Source organism: Rhipicephalus microplus, chromosome 6 (genome assembly GCF_043290135.1).
Source record: "Rhipicephalus microplus isolate Deutch F79 chromosome 6, USDA_Rmic, whole genome shotgun sequence".
Lineage (NCBI taxonomy): Eukaryota > Metazoa > Arthropoda > Arachnida > Ixodida > Ixodidae > Rhipicephalus > Rhipicephalus microplus.
Window position 1 is genome coordinate 169,925,342 of NC_134705.1, and position 15,054 is coordinate 169,940,395.

Sequence of the window (15,054 nt, forward strand, 5' to 3'; positions counted from 1 at the left end):
TTCTCATCTGCCGTTAGATAAGCCTCATCAGAGCCCATTCGTCATGCAGGATGGGATTCTTTACAAGCGAAATTTCGCTGAAAAGGAGGCCGGCCTACTTTTGGTTGTCCCCAAATCATTGCGACCCAACGTGCTGCAAGCTATGCTTGACGATCCAACATCTAGGCATAAGGGGTTCACCAATACCTATCAACGCACACTGAAACGTTTCTACTGGCCCTGCATGCGTCAGGCTGCAGCTAAATACGTGACCAGATGTGAGCATTGTCAACGGTACAAGAGTCCAACAAGTGCGCGGCCGGGATTTTTCCATCCCATGCCGCCTCCATGTTATTCCTTTGAGGTCGTCGGCATTGACTTGATGGGCCCTTTCCCACAATCTATCACTGGGAACCGCTGAGTTATAGTCTGTGTAGGCCACTTCAATCGGTATGCTGAAACCGCAGCAGTCTCTGCCTTAACAGCCGATCACGTTTAGGACTTCCTGCTACGCAACATCATCCTCCGGCAAGGGCCCCCTCGTGCCATCATCAGCGACCGTGGCCGCCAGTTTGCAGCTGACGCCGTGGAAGAGTTGATCCGCCGGTCTGCTTCCCAGTTTCGTCGCGCCACTTCATACTAACCACAGAACAATGGTTTGACTGAGCGTGTCAACAGGACGCTCATTAACATGCTCGCTATGTACGTCGATTCCAAGCATAAAAAATAGGACGAAGTTTTACCGTTTATGACCTACGCCTACAGCACTGCACTACAAGAGACCACCGGCTTTAGCCCGTTTTACATTCTTTTCATCCGTGAGCCACGTACTACCCTCGACACAATACTACCAGTTTCAGAGCGAGAAGACCCATACTTGCAGAGACACTCTGTCGCGCAGAGGAGGCACGGCGCATCGCGCGTCTCCGGACTTTCGCAGCCCAAGACCGTTCAAAGGCTCGCTACGATAAGCGCCATCGACACGTGTCGTACAGCAAAGGTGATACGGTTGCCTGTGGACTTCATGTCGAAAGAGTTGTCTGTATTAAATGTTTCTGGCCCGCTATACAGGCCCCTTCGTCGTTTTGTCGCGCCTTAGCGACGTTACGTACGTGATATCACGCCTCACATTTTGTGGCCGTCGCTCCAGGAAAACTGACGTCGTACAACTCGCCCAGTTGACGCCATACCACGCAGTGACACTACCTCGCCCAGCGGACATCGTCTGCAACGGGGGAAATGATACGGGACTTTCTTTGAAGTGGGGTAGAAGAAAAAGAAGTGAATGTGTTCTGTGCCAAGCCTGACTTCTGCAACCATCTATCATCCCGCCTGTACAATAAACATCTCTCACCCGTAAAACTATGTACTCCAATATCTTCTAAACAATACTTATTAGCGCTACAGACGGCTGGTTTATACCAGCCTGCTAGCCCTTGCTCAAACGAAAGGCTTTCGTTGCCGTTCGACTTCCGTGTCTGTCAGCAATGACTTTATACAATGTTAATTTTGCGTGTAAAAAATTAACACCATCTCCTACTAAAAGGAACCATGTGTAGATGCGAAACAGTGAGCGCTAACGCTTAAGCCCTAACCACACGCACGCGATTTCATTGTGACAGCGACAAACGACAGCAACGAGCTAGAACATTTGGTGTCGCGTAGGCCCATCTGTCCCCGCCGCCTGTTGCGTCGCGCGTTTATGGAAAAAAATATGCTTTGTCGCACGGAAGCCAGCGTGGCGATTTCCGGCAACATCGCTGTGCCCTTGGTCCTCGCTCCGGTTGCAATTTGCTCTCGAGCCCCGCCGCGCTGGTCTAGGGGCTAAGGTACTCGGTCACTGACCCGCAGGTCGTGGGATCAAATGCCGGCTGCGGCGGCTGCACTTCCGATGGAGACGGAAATGTTGTAAGTCCATGGGCTCAGATTTGGGTGCAGGTTAAAGAACCCCAGGTGTTCGAAATTCCGTAGCCCTCCACTACGGCGTCTTTCATATTCGTATGGTGGTTTTGGGACGTTACACCCTACATATCAATCAATCAGTATGCCCTAGATGCTTGTTTTCCACGCGTACTTCAAGAAATGCAAGGTATCAGCTACATTTTTTTTTCATAATTATCTAACGTGGAGAGTAAGCGGCCGTAATTTGTCCTAAATCTCGTTTCAAATATTAGTTTTGATGTCTCTACGCATTGTAGCAAGTGGGAAATTTGTCGCTCGCCACAATGAAAAATCGTCGTGCAAAGTGTGTCGTAGCCGTAATAGTGTACGTAAGGCGTACGCTTCTGGACAGCCTCTTGTGGTTAGATCAAAGATTGCGAAAAATGGAAGGGGCGAATAGATTTTGTGGCTTCCTTATTTCAAACAAGACAGTAATATATTTGTCATGTTGTCATCGACCAATTTTGAAATTTCTGTTCGCAATTTATGGGTATGCACACGATAGTTTTTATTCAGCAGCAATGACACTTTGTCTGCGACACGCTGTCGCAGCCGTCGCAACACAAAGGCGCGATGGAGCAATTTTGTCGCTGCCGCTTGTCGCTGTCCCTAAGAAATCGCGTGCAGGCGGTTAGGGCTTTACACTGGCAGTGATGTTGACGTTGGCACTTATCGCGGCGTTGCGCAGGAAAGAAACCCGAGAAGGTGCGAAGCACACGGTGACGAACCGGTGTTTCCCACTGGAACATGCCAATCGCTGCTAGTGGCAATGAGAGACAGAAGACTGTAATTTGACACCGAGACCCGCAGTCCATTTTTAGCCAACGTGCACGCTGCATTTTTTTTTCATTGTTCAAGAACACACAGGAGAAGTCTCCCACCAGAACCACCAGCGCCAACTTGGTGGTCAAAATCCAGTGCCTATATATACGAGCTGGTCATTCAGTGGTTGTGCAGTGCGCGCAGACTTGAAATCACAACAGATAAATTAAAAGAAATACGAATATCTTACTGGTGTTAGCTGCATTCTGTCTCAAATAGCTCCACATAGAAAATAATGGAGAAACTTCTATATTTTACGTTGAAAATACGGGCGCAACTTAGGAACTACATTGCGCAGCCGTGGTGGTCTGGTGGCTAAGCTACTTGGCTGCTGACCCGCAAGTCGCGGGATCAAATCCCGACTGCGGCGGCTGCATTTCCGATGAAGGCGGAAATGTTGTAGGCCCGTGTGCTCAGATTCGGGCGCACGTTTATGAACCCCAAGTGTTCGAAATTTCCGGAGCCCTCTACTACGGCGTATCTCATAATCATAGGGTGATTTTGAGACGTTATACCCCATATATCTATCTATCTTAGGAACTACATTCACTCGTGGTTGGATGCACGTGATTCGGCTCCATTAGTTTTCTCTTCAGTGCCAAGAAAAGTTATCGCCGAGTATAGAAGACCCTGCCTGCGTCGGCGTTGAGAGGCGAAAGATGAGGGGTACAGAGGAGTGGGAGGGGGCGCGTGTGCGCAATGGGGGTGCAAATGCCGCGGGAAGGGATGCCTAGAGGAGAGAGAGGGATGGGTGGGCGAAAGTAGGCAAGCAGACGCTGCCAGCGTTGGCGTTTCGAGGCGAGAGAGAGAGCGCAGATCAGGAGAGTGATCAGGAGAGATCAGGAGGGTAGGGGATGCACATGCGCAGTATGAGTGGTCACTTCGCACACCGCAGAGAGCTCGAGCACAAGGCGCTCGACCACAACGTTGCTTAATTGTGTATGATTTGAGAATGCCTAATTGGTATTTCATCTTTATTATTCTTATTTAAAAATCAAGAAGGAGCGTCGCCTTGCACCAGTGGTGGGGCGCTGATGTTGGGTTGTGTCCCACTACTGGTTCGAGCTACCGTTGCTTCCGTCGCGTCTACTCGAGTCACGCGAATCGTCCAGTCAAGCGAAAGCCAAGTAACGATGCCCATGACTGTATTCGAAGTGCGCGATTCAGTGCCTACATATACGGGGTCACCATTATAGTGAACTATAGTCGGCATTGAACGGTTGTGCAGTACGCACAGTCGGTTTTTACTAGCAGACGGTGCCTGCGATAGCCTTCTGAGGCGAAAGAAAGAGGGCAAAGCGACAGTTGACGAGACACCAGCATGCGGTATGAGCTAAAATTCTCCTTCGGCACGAGTCGTGAGACACGAGCATGCGCAGTGGGGGTGTAGACGACACCGCCAACGCCGGATTGGCGAGAGGGTGCGACTATAAAATGCTTCCAATTGGAAACAGTAAGCTGATGGGTAATGCTCATACTTGTCCGCCATATTGGAGAACGCACGCGCGTTTCCCGACCCCGTATGCATGTGGAGGGAGGATTATTGACACTTATGAAAGGTGGTCTTCATTACTGAGATCAGTAATCAGCAGCTACACAGGAATAGTTATCGAATCAGTTTGTTATCGTGGCTCTGAGGGGTCTATGTCTAGTAGATTAAGAAGTGCAGCCGTTGGAAGTCGTGGGTGCCTGTTGAAAGAATTGATGCATGATGCTATCATTCCAAGGCGTCTGCACGAAGTTTTGCAGTGCCATGTTTACACCGAAAATGTATTTTCAGTAGTGTAAGAAGCAGGCGCTGCTGTGCTTTGATAAATCAATTTTCAAGACACATTATCGCTTCCCCCGTTGCGCAAAATATTCCGGAAATTAGACTACGTGGGTTCGGTGTTACTGTGTTGATTTAGACAGGCACTAACATGTCACGCATACCCGCCTACATTAGCTGCGTTAGGCAGGTGTGCGTCCGCGAGACGTAGAGAAAGAATTTATTGAAGGGCGCGATAAGCATTTCGCGTCGTTCAAGTAATTACAGTAAGTCATTTTCGTCACACACTGACCCTCTGTTATGCTGATTTCGGTATATTACAACTTATGCAGACGAAGAGGAGCACGCTGAGACGTAGGCTGATTATAGATAGATAGATAGATAGATAGATAGATAGATAGATAGATAGATAGATAGATAGATAGATAGATAGATAGATAGATAGATAGATAGATAGATAGATAGATAGATAGATAGATAGATAGATAGATAGATAGATAGATAGATAGATAGATAGATAGATAGATAGATATTGGCAGATCCTACGTACAGCGGGAATGGATGATATGTGAAGCACAAATGAGACAAATGGATAAGTCACGTTAAAATCAGCACAACATTACGAGGTGAAGGTAAATGATGTGGTGCATGACTTTCGTGTCATGATAATCATGTCTGGATGTGTCGTTTACCTTTGTGATCTATTCACGTCACCTGACACCAAATTTAGTATAAGTGGAGCTATCGAAACGGCCGCGAGCATGCTATTAGCGTGGTATGTTGTCATGTTCTTACATGACACGCGTGTCAGGACTATTATATTTGTACGAGTCACTTATATCGTCATCTATCGACGTCGCGTAACACTCTATCGTCTAACGACAGGCGCGACTGGCGTGACTAGCGTCCGTCGGTGCGGCGCGATGGCAACCGGCGCAAAATGCGACATGCTGTATTTCGCGCCGATGTGTTTAGGCAGACAACACTGCATCTCCCTCTTCTCGTGACGGGGGGGATGCCGGACGCGCTGACACGCGCATGCGTCAAAGCAACGCAGTGCGGCGCGCACCTGCGAGTATATGTCAGTACCGGCGCCTGGCATGGCACCACCGGCGTGACGCGACGAAATGAACGCCGGTGAGCACGCGCACCGCGTCACGTTGAAATGCATTGGTGCCTTGACTGTGGCATGTAGTCATGTTATCACATGACACGCATCTCATGATTATCATGTTTGCACCAGTCACATACCTTCGTCATCCAGTGACATCACGTAGTACCGAATTTGGCATATGTGAAGCTAGCGAAACGGCCGCCAGCGCATCATGAGTGTGGCATGTAGTCATGTTGTTACAAGACACGCATGCTGTGATTATCATGTTTGCACCAGTATCATGCCTTCGTCATGCATTCAAATCCCGTAGTACCAAATTTGGTATAAGTGAAGGTAGCGAAACGGCCTCCAGCACATCATGAGCATGGCATCTAGTCATGTTGTTACATGACACGCATCTCATGATTATTATGTTTGCACCAGCCACATATCTTCGCCATCCATTCAAGTACCGTGATACCAAATTTTGTAAATGGGACGCTAGCGAAACGGCTGTGAGCGCATCATGCGCATGGCATGTAGTCATGTTGTTACATTACGCACATGTCATGATCGATTTTCATGTTAGGGTCTGTCACTTGTGTTCGCCATACAATCATGTCATACCATACCAGTTTTGCAACATGCCAGGTGAATGAAAACAATGCAAGAGCTTCAGGACCATGACATGTATATCATGACGTTCATGACATACATGTAATGATTTTCATATTGTTACGGTGAGATGCCTTTATTTATGAGAGATGATGATGATAATGATGATGATCCTTGGTACTCTGGCGCACACCCACAAAGGGGGAACGGCTTAGACCGGGCGGCAGAATCTTAACTAAAAGGCTAATGGTTTTTCAAACAAAACGTAATTTTGGGCTGAAAAAATATATAGAAAGAAAAGCCGAAAATCGAAAAAGGAGTATATCTGAGCAGGGAGCGATGCAGGCTATCAGATGCGATTTCAGACAGAGGTAATGGTGGGTCTAAAATGATATATATATATATATATATATATATATATATATATATATATATATATATATATATATATATATATATAAATAGGCAGATTAACATGGCAATCGCTTTGTTTCATGCATGTATTTAAGTACCGCAGAGCAGACGTCCCTGAGACTATAACCGAATTTAATGCTCGCAAACGATAAAATTACTGCCACATTTCATTCTAATCCCAATTTTTCAAGTGGAGCTACCAGGTATCTTTTCCGCTGATGAGAATATCGGCGACAGAACAAAAAGAAGTGATCTATCGTTTTTATTTCTTCGCAAGTCTGACATAAAGGTGACGCCTTTAGACCAACTTTATGCATATATTAAATCAGTTGCGGAATTCTGCAACGCAATCTTGTAAAAGTAACTTCCAAGTGCCGTGTTGCACACCACTGTCTATTCAAGCGGCATCTTAGATGTGCGAAATCTCGATATTTGTCCAATGATTAGCAGTCGTATTCATGCAATTAGAGGTTTCTAAACCTTATTGCTGTCGCGTAAGCTGTATCAGGCAAAATAGGGGTAAGGGGACCGCTAAGAGATACTGTGGCTAGTGCATCCGCCATCTCATTGAGATATATGCCACGATGACCTGGTACCCGTAAGAGCTGCAGTTTTTTCAAGTTTGTCGGTATGAGTTGTCGAAACATGTGCATAAGTGTTAAGTCGGCTCCTGAAGACAGAGCAGCATATACTGAAAAAGAATCTGTAATTACGACTGCTTCCAATTCGGCCAAAGGAAGTTTCCGTAGTGCCAGTACAATAGCAAATATTTCTGCTATGAATATTGGTGTGTAATCTGGGAGTCTAACCGAAAAGGACCAGTCAAGGGAACGTGAGAAGATACCTGCCCCTGCCTTTTCATTTGATACGGATGCATCAGTCGCAATTATGTTGTTCATGTTCACATGTGGCAAGTAATCCTGCAGCCAATCATTTAAATATTGAAATGGCATTTGCTTTGCGTTAGAGGAATAAATATTCTCAAATTCTATCTTAATATTTAAATTAACGTTTCTTAATGAGAAAATATGTTTGATTTTGACGTTGAGGTCTGGTAGATCCCCACTCGCGCTCAACTCGTTCTTCTCTTCTTCCACCCGTCCCCTCAGTATTGTAGCGATTCCCCCTTTGCAGACGATGCCCACCGGGTGAGTTAGGCTTCGTTGCGATGATGATAGCGCTTTAAACAGGCGACATGAACGACGTTGGTCTTGCTTGAGCGGCGGCCAGTTGACAACAGCCGAGATATCACGTATGTGACATCACTGAGACGTTTCAGGACAACAAAGGGACCGGTGTAGTTGGCCAGAAACTTTTGGCAGAGGCCTCACCTGCGAAGCGGCGTCCAAAGCCACACCAAATCCCCTATCTCAAACAATACGTGCCGGTGACTTGTGTCGTAACGGTTCTTAGAGCGTTTCTGGGAGACGAAAGTTCGAAGACAGGCGATGCGCCGGGCCTCTTCTGCACGGCAAATGGTTTCGGTGAGAGTAGGTTTTAGCAGCCTCGGAAAAAGGAAGAGTAGTGTCAAGAGCTGGGCGGGTTTGGCGTGCGTACTGCAGATAAAACGGACTGTATCTCGTTGTTTCGTGCTGTGCAGTGTTGTAGGCGTAAGTTATAAATGGCAAGATTGCGTCCCATGTTTTATGTCCGGAATCAACATACACGGAAATCTTGTTGACCGGAGTCCGATTAGTTCGTTCTATCAAACCATTAGCCTGCGGGTGATATGGAGTAGTGTGACGGAAATGGCACGAAGCGAGGCGAAGGAGGTTTTCAACTAAATCGGCGACAAATTGCCGCCCGCAATCACTGATGATGACACGGGGGGATCCATGGTGTAATGTAACGTGCGACAGCATGAGCTGTGAAACTTGAGTGGCCGTTGCCGCAGGGATCGCCGCAGTTTCGGCGTAGCGTGTGACGTAGGCAACGCCCACAATAATCCATCGGTTGCCGTTAGTTGATCGCGGAAAAGGGCCGAGCAGGTCGATACCGACGACATGAACCCGGGGGTGCTATGGGATGAAGTAGTCCAGCTGGCGGAGTTGTAGGACGCTTGTGGCGTGGACATTTCTCACAGCTCGCAACATATGCAGTGACACTTCTACGCATCTTCGGCCAGAAAAAAAGCGTTCTTGCGTGCGATAAAATGTCCTAGAAAAACCCGCATGGCAGATGTAGGGTCATCGTGCATTGCTCGAAGTACGTGCTGTCGCAGACAAGTACACACAGCTAGAAGTAGGCGAGAGCCTACACCGGAATAATTCTTTTTGCAAAGAACGCCATCCTTTACGACGAAACCACGTTGACCGTTCGTTCCGGAAATGAATAAAGAAGCGAGACTGTTGTCCCCGCGTTGCTCTGCCCGAAACGTTGTTAGGTCAGGAAACGAAGTATCTACTACTGCCAAATATTCAACAAAGTTGTCAGCGTCACACTCAGTTGTCGGAAGGGGAAGCCCTGAAAGGCAATCGGCATCAGCATGACGACGACCGCTCTTGTAAATGACTTCAAAGTCGTGTTCTTGCTTGCAATCGTAACACCCAACGAGCAAGACGACCAGATGGGTCCCCTAGTCCAGTGAGCCAACATAAAGAATGATGGTCCATGATAATCGAGAATCGGCATCCATAGATATAAGGCTGAAATTTGTGCACAACAAATATAACCGCGAGACATTCCTGCTCTGTGACAGTATAGTTTCACTCCGGTTTACTTAGACAGCGACTGGCATGGGCAACGACGTCTTCAGCAGCTCCATGGCGTTGGACCAAGACGGCGCCGATACCTACACCACTGGCGTCGGTATGATTTTCTGTGGCAGCAGATGGGTCATAGTGGCGATGTACGGGCCCTGACGTAAGAACAAGCTTGAGTTGCGAAAAAGACGACTCGCAATCCGCTGACCACCAAAAAGGTGTGTTCTTGCTGAGTAGGGACGTCAAAGGGTAAGCGACATCGGCGAACTTGGGCACGAAGCGACGGAAATACGAGCATTGGCCCAAAAAGCTTCGCAACTTTCGTACCGACTGAGGTTGTTTGAAGCTGCTGACTGCAGCGACTTTCTGGTGGTTCGGTCGAACGATCGATGACGTCTTCAATCCTGGAAAGCGGGTAGACATCCTTTTTAGTGACAGAGTTGAGCCGTCTGTACAGTCCACGCAGAATCGCCATTTACCATCCTTCTTTCGGACAAGAATCACAGGGGCAGCCCAAGGGCTACACGACTCTTAGATGACCCTTTTCTTTAACATCTTTTCTACCTGTTGAGTAATGAACTTGCGCTCCGCAGATGAGACACGGTATGGTTTCTGCCGGATAGGGTGAGCGGATTCTGTGTCAATCTCATGGCGAGTACGCGACTCGGGTACACTTATTTGCTCTTCATTTTGTGCAAAGTCAAATATGGTAGCGTGTTTCGCAAGGACTTCGACCAAAGCTCGACGTTTTTATGATGATAGCGACTTGTTTACCATACTCAGAAAGTTGGCTTCAGTATTGTGCGTTGCAAGAATATGATTTACACTCACGTCACCTAAAGATGCTATAAAACTGTTCGCATTTTGTTCGAAGGAGGCGAGTCGCAATCCGCAGGGTAGCATGACAGGTTCACTTGAATAGATCGACACCCATAAGGCTTTCCGTCTATCACTGATCGACAGAACACAATGTAGAACGAGCACGATTTTCTTGGCGCACTTGAGAGGAATGGGCCCCACAAGGACATCAAACGTGCCGGCATCCGAGGCAGAGGCGTCCACGCGTACGTTCTTCATCAAGTTGGGCGGCAAGACAACATCCTCAATGAGGGTGATAGATCCTTGACAGCGTCTGAGATCGTGAGTAAATGCCGATAGCATAATCTCGCCAGCACCACAATCTACAGTAGCACCGCACCGGCGTAGAAAATCAATCCCCAAGATGATGTCATGGGTGGAGCTGGTCAGGACAGCGAATTCGGTTTCGAACACCTTGTCGCCCAAAGTGACACTAACAACACACACACTGATCGGGCACAGCGTCTCCCCGCTCACTTCACAAAATGATGCACAACTGTCCCAGCGAAACATCACTTTATGTCCTAGCCGCAATTTGAACTTAAGACTTATCACTGAGACAGCTGCTCCAGTATCTATCAAAGCCGTCGTAGGAAGTCCATCCATAAGCACGCGGACCTTATTTTGCGTCATAAAAATCGGTGGAGGCATAAGTGGATGCAGTGGAAAATGTTCGGCAACCTCACCTCCATTGGCCGCACCACCTAGTTTCCCAGAGGCGGGGAGGTGACGCGTCAACCAGGAGACGGGGAAGGGAACCGGCGTGTTGCGGGGGGCGTCAAGCTTCGCTCGGAGGAAGGTGAGTCGTTGCGTGAATGCCGGCAGAAATTGCGTTCCACATGTGTATCACTGTGGGTGGTTTGCTAGAAGCCGTCCCCAACGTACGTTTCCCTCATCGAGCGCATACCACCGCGCCAGCGGTTTTGTCGAGAAGCTGATAATCCCTCGTAGTAACGCTGCTGGGGGCGAGGCCTCTGATGACAGAATCGAGCCACATGTCCACGGAGACCGCAGTTATAGCACACAGGGGCCTCACGCACGTCGCCAAACCTTCCACGAGGCGCCATGTACCCACGATCGTACCACGAAGACACCATTGTAGGTGTTTGGCAGGAGACGTTCTGGAAACCACGGCGTTGATGTAGATTGTCAGTTGGGGGCTCTGGTGCTCTTGATTGGGGCACATCATATAGCGTGGCATCAATGGCAGTACATACCGCGTCGTATGGCGGGGAGGTGTTGCTAGCATGTACCCTCGGCGGGTTGACAACATCACGTCGTCCAAGTTCCTCACGTACGATTTGCCTAATCATCGAGGCAAGATCACAGGATGATGTTGGAGGGACGTCGACACTTGCAACGGTGGTGACGTTGGCAAGTCTACCAAATTTGGGAGTGATGTGCCTAGCCTTTAGGGTCTTGAACGTGCGGCAGTGTTGAATTACGTCCGCTACAGACGCCAAGGTGTCCTTACCGATGAGGAAATGGTAGACGTCCTCAGCAACCCCTTGGAGGAGATGCCCAACCTTGTCATCTTCTTTCATGCGTGGGTCTACAGACTTGCACAATTTTAGAATCTCTTCAATATACATTGTGCATGTTTTACCAGGGACTTTCAGCACGCTGCATCAAAGTTTGTTCAGCGCACTTCTTCAGCAATGGGTCCCCGAAGCAGCTCGCGATTTCTTTTTCGAACGCTTCCCAGGTCGTTATTGTTTTTTCGTGGATTTCAAACTACACCAACGCCGTCCCTTGAAGAAACAATCTAACTTTGGACAACCGGGAGGCCGCATCCCAACAATTGTACTTACTCACACGGTTGAAGTGTTTCAGCCATTCGTCGACATCTTCTCCGACCCTCCCAGAGAAGTTTCGCGGTACCATGTGTCGGGGCCACGTAGTGCCAGAAGAAGAGTGCGTGGTGTCGCCGTCAGCAACCGGATCCATATAGAGCGGTGGTAGACCAGCCAGTCGGCGGCTTCGGCGTAGTTCTTTAGGTAGCGCTTCCGTGATCGTTCTCCTGGGATCGCTCCACTGTACCTCGCACCTTCCACCAATTTTGTTACGGTGAGATGTCTTTATGAGAGATGATGAATGCGAGAGTCCAAGGTTAGTTGGTTGGTTCCTCAACACCTTGGCGCAACCCACCTAGGGGGATAGGCCATGAATGGGACAGTGCCTTGCTTTTTAAATTAATTCACTTCTTGAAAGAGAGGGTTGGATTAATTAGGTAATATAGGTAAAATAAAAAGGTGTGAAATTTCTAAAAAAACCTTGAAAAGAAAACATATAAACATACAAAAAAATTATACATAAACCAACTGAAGTTACTTATTTTTAGCATTCCATTCTTTTAGATTCTCGTAAGAAATTTGTAACAGCGGTAAAAACGCTCTTGTGGCTGATTCGAGGAATCTGGTTGATCACCGCTCGTGCCCACCTCGTTTTTCTCTTCTTCCACCCGTCCCTTCAATATTGTAGCAATATTATGACTAGTCAAATATGCTCTTCATACAGTCATGTCATACCATACCAAGTTTCATATCGACACCATTGTGGAAATGGCCAGGAGAGCTAAACCTCGTAGGTGGCTTAGATAGATAGATAGATAGATAGATAGATGATAGATGATAGATGATAGATAGATAGATAGATAGATGATAGATAGATAGATAGATAGATAGATAGATAGATAGATAGATGCCTGTGGTTCGCTAAAGAATGCTTCTCATTTATTATTTTGCCCATGCATTGTTCAATAGAACAGAAGCCGTTATATAGCCATGTATAGAATGAGAACCTGTGGAACTGTAATCTGTGTGCACGTAAGGTCTAGTCAGGGCTCACTCATTTATGTTAGTCAGTGAGATCTTGCAACCATTCCACAGCATGGTCTCAAAATAGTGCCAATCAGCGCTCGAGACTCCTTAAAACACGCGTCTGAAAATTATAGATGCAGACGTGGCCTGCAATTAACAAATAATTCTGAGAGTCGGGAGGAAATCACTCCCTCGTTTCTCGGCAACTGATGCCATATACGCCAATTTCTGTGACGTGTACACAATACCCATGCCATCGGCTGATTTTAGCATCGTTATCTTCATAATAACCATGGCCGCCGTAAGATACTACGTGAATGAAGTCCAGGTCAGCTCACACTGGTGAAGGGAACAACCTTCTTTCTTTTTCATCCTCGTCAGTGCCTACCTTTCAGAGTAGGAGGTGGTTTCAAATGATAGTAAAAGTGCCTAAAATGTGCGGTAGATCACTCTCACTGGACGAATAAGTTGACAAACCCTAAAAACGATTCGCCGCCATTGATTCGTCAGGCAATATGTTGTTCTTGAAGTCATTCGATGAGTACTCGAATAAGTGTGGCCGAGCCTCTTCAAGACGAAGAGCTAGAACAATGGCAACAATGTAACAGAGATAATGAACTGTTTCGCAAAGTCAGTGCGTTGTCTTGCATGCTTAACTTGTCGCATTTTCTCTGCTACATCCCCAAAGAAATCTTTGAATAGCCTAATTGTTAATCTCCCTTTCCTTCACCCCAAGTGTAAGGTAGCCAACCGAGCCAAGCTTGGTTAACCACCCCGCCTTTCCTCTCTATTTCTCTATTTCTCTCTCTCTCTCTCTCTCTCTCTCTCTCTCTCTCTCTCTCTCTAGGAATATTAATGCCCCCTGATCTACAAATGTTTGAAAACAATATTACGCCTTTTTATTTCAGCGAACATAAAGCAAAAAGCGATATGCAGCGTGAAAGCGCAGTCCGAAAGGTGCTTGCTTGCCAGGCATCATTGGTTCTTTGATGCAACGAAGAACGACTGCTTTCGTTTTCCTCATGGTCGTTGCGCAAAAAACAAGAATGGCTTCAGAACATACAATAAGTGCATGGAAAGATGCAGCTGTAAGTCACAAATGTTTAATTGTAATCGCTAGTTATTTACATAAATACCGCTGATTGTGCCTCCTGGTAGAATGTCAGACTTTTCAATGCGATTTGTTTTGCCGTGTAATACCAATTATTTTGATGCACTGGTGAGTGCGCCATGTTAACAATTGTTTCCCGGTGAGCTTACTAGAGCGAAGGACTTAGATGCCTTGTCAAACACGTAAATTTTACTATGATTGTCCTCGAATGCGGTACCACTAGTGATGGTGAATATCGTCATTTGAAAACGTCATCGTAAATCATCAACCTTACCTATTGGCAATTTTTGTGATGCCATTGTGGTGTCATACAATATGACTTCATAGTGACGTCATAACGCAAAATTGTCGGTTTGCACTGCCTTCGTGTACGGCGGACCAATCATGAACTCGGTGCCGAGATAGTGAGTCGCAGAAAACTCACAATTCAGCCGATCCTAGAACGAGTGCGAAATGGCGTTACGTGCAAGAATTTTCGGGAGCAGGGTAAGAGAGGGTAAATTCTGAACACTAGACTGACATATTGGTCAATAAATGTGCCAGAAAAAACTTGCACCTTCTAGTAATCTTAGGTGAGTGCTTAATACAACCTCGTAACTTACATGTAATATCTCCTGTCGTAAATGGGATGCGGCAGTAGGTGAACGAACATTGTAGTGAAGCAAGCTTGATACCAAACGTAAATATGTACAACATCAGGTTTAGCGTAGATATGCTATAGACCCAGCTTGTATGCTTCACTTGGGAGTCCTGATTCTTACACTACCCTGGGTAATTCATTGTTACGTGGGCTACTTTTGGGGATTACAAACACTGTTCTAGTAAAGTTTCATTGCCAAAGCGTTTCAGAGCTCGTGTTGCCGAAATTCTGGTGTCGGCGTTAGCGTCAGCATTAGTGACGGCGTCGTTGGTTCTGAGCGAAGGATCATCAT